The sequence below is a fragment of the Lycium ferocissimum genome, chromosome 7 (assembly GCF_029784015.1).
Source record: "Lycium ferocissimum isolate CSIRO_LF1 chromosome 7, AGI_CSIRO_Lferr_CH_V1, whole genome shotgun sequence".
Lineage (NCBI taxonomy): Eukaryota > Viridiplantae > Streptophyta > Magnoliopsida > Solanales > Solanaceae > Lycium > Lycium ferocissimum.
This window is the reverse complement of record NC_081348.1, coordinates 16,650,117-16,656,146: the sequence shown is the minus strand read 5'-3', so window position 1 is coordinate 16,656,146 and position 6,030 is coordinate 16,650,117. Positions and strand designations below refer to the sequence as shown.

Genomic DNA, 6,030 nt, shown 5'->3' with positions numbered 1-6,030 from the left:
CTTATTACTATCCGCTTCAACCCTATCCCCCTATCTTGGTCATTTTATCTCTTCCCCATCTCACTTCTCTTTATCTCTCCATAGCGCTTCGACTTGTCCATCATTTTCTTATTAAGAGCGAATTTTAGGTTTCATTAAATAATCTATGGTGTAATTGATTCGAGGATGTCCATTCGAGGAGCTTTTATTTGGTAGAACACCTGCTTGATAAATTTGTACCACTGCAAGCTCATTGCCAAGCTCGAACAGTTCATCCCTCGTTTGATTTCATTGTCAATTTTCAGGTCACTTTTTCTATTATCTCCGTACTCGTTTGATTTCATTGTTTCTTAAGATTTTTTTTTTGCTTGTTTACATTTGTGAGCAACTAGGGTTTTTATAGATCTAGATTCTAGACGAACTCTGCTTTAATCAAGCTCCATGTAGATCTAGACAAAGTTTAGGTTCTTGTGATAAGTTACGATTTTTGTTCTTACATGGTCTTCTCCACGTTTTTGCACAACTGCTCGGTTCCAATCTTCTTGTTTTAAGATTCCATTTTTAGGTTTTGCATAAATAGTGCTTTCTTTCACCTAATTAGTCTTTTTCATTGTTAAGTTGCCGGAATGGTTTGAGGTGGGCTACGCACCAAAGTTGTTTGATGATATGCTTGGATCATCTTATTTGATACTTATTTTTGGGGTTATGCTCGTAGCTAAATTGTTTACTTTAGATAAAGGTGAACTAAACTATTATGGTTTGGCAAGCTTTTATCTTGTTGGTTAAAATTAAAGAAAGTAGCGACTATGGAGATAAGAAATCAACAAAGAACTATCAAAAGTTGAAGCACTAAAAGCAGAGTTATTACCCAAGTGAGATAGAGTACATGCTTTTAGAGCTAGAGCCTTTTCCCAAAGCTGAAACAATTATCAAACTCAATGTCTTGTTTCTACTACATTTATTCACACTACTTCCCTTTGTTTCTATCAATTCTTCACATGACAAATTGATCTGTTTTTTCTCCCAAATTTCTTCAATTCTTGATAAATTTTTAATTGCTTTTACATTATAATTTTCAACATTTTAACTATTGTAGAAGAATGGTATAAGTTCGGATCGACATGTGTGCTTGGGATCAACAAATACTAAATGGAGGGCAATTTCATCTTTTGACTAGAACTTAAGCAATGTGTCCATAATATTTTACAACTCCATATATAACCATGTATAAAAAAACATGACCATGTAGGCTTTTCCTAAATCTTCCACAACTTTCGTCGGTACCCAAGCTCTAGCTTTAGTTGCAAGCTGGCTATGAGGTAGCATTTTAGATTTTCTGGCAAGCATGTATCCTTCGATCAAAATTCTGGTAAAGCTATGAAAAGGTACGCATTGCTTAGCCTTACACCTCTCAATTCTCATGTTTTCCTCTAGGTATGGTAGTGTAATTAAGTTATATGATTGGTGATGACCTTGAAGTGTTTGATAGTTAATATTTTACACAGCTGTGTGTATACAGTTAATTCAAAAAGAGAAAATAAGCTTCTGATCTTCCAGTATTGGTGAAGTTAAAAGGCGATGGAACCGGATAACAATGAAGATAGTGATTTTCCCTTCTCTTTTGTTTGTAAACTTTCTGAAAGGTATTTTTTTATTCCCTATATTTTCATTAAACATATAAAGCTAATATTTAGAAACATATACATTTTTGTAATATTTATTTTATATATATAAACGCTGGTTTCAACGTGTCAGCTTAGGTGTCAATCAATTTCAAGTTGAGGGTATATTTGACTTTCACTATTAAGTTTACGTGTCTTTTATCCTTCGCCTAAATAGACACGTATCACTCCCTTTCTACATCTTCCACTCCAGTACTTCTCTGTTCGGCTTTTTCATGCTCTTTCTCTGCTGATTTGTATATTGAATTACGAGTAAAAATAATAGAAAAGGAGGCACAAATTTTTCTTATACAGAAGCCGGACATGGATTTTGTGGGAAGAAGTAGGGTTCTGAAAAGAGAGCAACGATGATGGTGATAGGCTGATTTTATCAGTTTAAGCCTGTAAGCATTTTCCCACAATAATCTACAAGAAAATATGTGTCGATTGTATTAATTTACGTACGAAGTACGCTCGCTCCTCATTTTGAGCATTGAAAAATGCTTTCCCCCTCTCTTATGATCGTCATGAAAGAATTTTGTTTGAATTATTAGAGTTTAGGAAGTGGTTCGTTGTGCTATTTATTCAGTCTTAGAATATCAATTAGTCAAACTGAAATTAAGTAGAAATTAGAAGATATGCTTTGGGCCATTTTTTGATTGGGGATTTATGAAGAGAATCTGGGCTTTTTTTTTTCTTTTTTTTTTTTAGATTTAAAAAAAATAAGATAATCCGATGTTGGAATTATTTGTCTGCCCCTAACTTGGATTAGTATTTATTTTGCTCTGAGCAAGGACATAAACTATATATGGTGAAATTGTTTCGATTTTTGTTTCATTCGGTATCCCTATTTTGTCACTCATGAGTATTCTTGTTGTCCGGAGAAAATTGGCGTTGCAGGAGGAGGGAGTTCCGCAATCGGTGATAGGAGGAAAGTAAACAAGAATGATAGTGGTAGTAAGGTGGGAGGTCATCCTTTGCGATGCCTCCTGGATTTAATAACGAAAAAGCTTAGAGCGAGAAGCAGAGACGGATAAATTGCGGGGTTTAATGGAATGGGGCGGTGATGGGCTCATCGGTTTGCCAAGACTAGGGTGGGTAGTAAAAAGAAGAGCATTGCTAAGATGTTCAGTGCATACTTGAAACTTTATTTTGTGCATTTCTTATAATTTCAACTTTGACCAATGGTTGTTTAGATTCCAAGATTCAACTAAAAGTTTGTTATTTGCTATGTTGAGGCATTCTCCGTTTTTACTATGGATGTGTTTGAAAAAGCTTTCTTTGTTGACCAAGGTTGAAGAATTCAAAATCTGTGAAACAATAAAAAGTTCAATCTGAATGTTCATTTTTAAGACAAGAAGTAAAATCTTAAACTGCTGCACTTTCAAGCTAAAAATCACTTAAAAGTCGAATTGTGACAATAGACGACTCTACGACTAAATTTGTAAAAGAAGGTTGTTGCGAAAGCTGTACTTTTTTCTGTTGCTTCTCTTTCTCTCCTTTTTATTTTCATATTTTTCCTGTATATGAAGATAAGATAGGAATACACATATATAGTGAGCACTTGCTGTTACATCCTCATTGTATATACAAGTTTATGTATAACTCTAATGCATCATCACCATGATGAGTTCTTTTATGGCCTTCTTTTTGTTCCTTTGTTGTTTATCTCTCTATCCCTCTCACTCTAACTCGATTTATCTGTATTCTTGGAATTGTAATACGAAGGAATCCATTTTAAATTTACTATATGATTATTGTGTTGAATGTTGTTTATCGGATGAGTTCTATTTGGTGTTTTCATTTTGAGTGCATTGGACATGACATGTCTTGGTAAGTTCATGCGATTGTTCGACGTGAAGCCCTTCCACACCTCTATGAGCATCTCCTCTCGGGATTCACCTTGCAGGAAAATAAAAGAAAGGCTGTTAAACAGCCATTTGCTTCTACCCCCGTACTCTTTTGTTTGTTCAAACAAAACTTCGTTACTCCCTCTTCTACATCATTTCTTTGTCTACTTGTGTTTTACTTTTACTATTCTATTTACATTAAGATCAGTGCCTAATTAACTTTTGCGACCCCGAAAGGCGAACATCTCCATATGAGTGGTTATTACTTCATGCTATTCTTGGAAGACTAAGAAAAAAAAAAGTGTATATGACTTGAATATATATAGGGCATATATCAATTGGGACAAAAAAGAGTATAGTTGGCACTCACAAACCTCTATTTACATAGGCAGAGCTAGCTAGAGAATTTAATAATATGCTCTTGTAGTAGATGCATGCATGGAGTCTTTTCTTAACATGTGATTTGTGGGGTGTTTTCTTAACATGTGATTTGGAAGTCCTGGAAGGTAATTTATATTCTTGCTCTGCAGATTTTCGTTTACTCTCTGCTCTCATTTAAAAAGTGGATAAAAATAAGCTGGGGAAATCACTCTTCTTGTGGAAGTAATAACTAAGAAGCATTTCAAGAGTTGTTCCCCGCACTCTATATTTAAGATGTGTGTGCCTAAATTCAAAGCATTAGCAAATTTTACATTAAAGTTAGGTTTTACATATTGTAGCGGGTAAAATGATGGTCTTTCATTTCATTTTGATGAAGTTACTTATCATTTACTATTATCAGTTTTATCGCACTATTTTATATTTATTTCTAATTTTTTGGGACTATGTTGAATTTTTCCAGTTAGCAAGGTAATTAGCCTTCTCTTTATAATATCATAGTGTTCTTCACAGAACAATTCCAAATAATGCTTGTTGGGGATATCTTTTTATCATGGTTCTTGAATATTGGATACCTTTTTACTACAACTAAGTTGTAAAGAAAGGTGTTTAAGGGTGAGTACATGAGATAGTTATCTTGAATTATATTTCTTTCTTTTTTCCTACACCTGATGCATTACATTAAAGGGATTAGACCTGCAGTAGATTTCATTGAATATAGCTTTTTGCTAGTACCTTTTCAGCTGAAAATGGTATATGGACAGGATAAGTTGCAGGGACTATGTTGTGGCTTATGCTTTGGTGGTTTAACCTTTGTCTATGATTACTAGTAATAGTTAAAAGAAGAGAACTTAAGAATTCTTCCATGAATTCTTTTACTGCCCAGAAGAAACATTATTTGGTTGAGTATTTAAATTATTTTGTTACACAGGAGCAATGCATATCCCAGACATTACTATTTTGTATTAGCGTTCAACTTTGATGTCTTTTATTTTTAATTAATGGGAAAATAATTAGTGTATCTACATCTGATAAAAGATTACTTTTTTGATGGTTTTGTAGGCAAGGCAAATGAACAGGAAGTTGATGAAAGCAATGAAGACCTTTACTTTAGAATATTGATTCATTGTTTTTGGACCTTTTAGATGTTCTGTGAAACTTTTACTTTGGAAACTTTTGTAAACTTACACTATGTTAACTCTTGAATTGTCAAACAATATTGTATATTTTACTTTTACATGTGAATAATACTAATCGGATGATTTGGATTATGACTTTGTTGATGAACATTTTCTTTGGATCTATATAAATTTTATTGTATTCTATTTTATCATTTAGGTGAATAATTATTGTAATAGACAACCAAATCGTTTCAATAACTCCTAAAAAGTGTTGCAGTAGCTCTTAATAACCGTTGCAATAGCCCCTCATAGCTGTTGCTACAGTATCGAAAGTTTGTTGCAAATGACACAACAACCGTTGCATAAGATGATAATGCAGCGGTTCCCAAACTGTCCCATTACTCTAAACAACCGTCGCAACAGGTTTTGCTATTGCAACAGTTTAGAAAACTGTTGCTATATATTGTCTATTGCAACGGTTTTGTAGCCGTTGCTAAAAACCGTCGCGGTAGACCTATTGCAACGCGTGACTTTTTTATGATTACCCGGAAACCGTTGCGATAGATCTATTACAACGGTTTTCCTATCTATTGCAACGGTAGTTGAACCGTTGCAGTAGGCCATTTTTCTAGTAGTGATTACACGCTCAACTTCTCTAGGGAATGTGAAAATTACATTAGGTATTGTCGGGGGCCGTTTGGTAAGCAAAATAAGGATAATAATTGGGAGATAAAATGCGGGGATTATTTTATCCCGTAGCTTGATTATGAGTATTAATTACTCTCTGTATTATTTTATCCCAATAGGGCATCAAGACTTCCTCAATAAAAGGTTTCTTCTTTTATTTAATTAGTAAATATCACATATTTACACTTTTTTATTTAATTTTTATTTTGCTATTCAAATGCAATTTTAGTACTAGTATTTATGTAATTTTTTTTAAAAATATTATACTCATTGACACGGGACACACAGGCCCAGTGCGCGTGTGATAAGACAAAAATACATATATAAATTAAGTTTATTTATTTAATTTTAAAA

General features: G+C 33.5%; 1 long non-coding RNA gene across 1 annotated transcript; it reads left to right on the top strand.

Moving 5' to 3' along the window:
- Positions 1–205: 205 nt before the first annotated feature.
- Positions 206–5,139, top strand: LOC132062564 (uncharacterized). The gene is made up of 2 exons (XR_009416207.1): positions 206–284; positions 4,931–5,139. It is a non-coding gene; the product is annotated as an uncharacterized LOC132062564 (long non-coding RNA).
- The last annotated feature ends 891 nt before the right edge of the window (positions 5,140–6,030 follow it).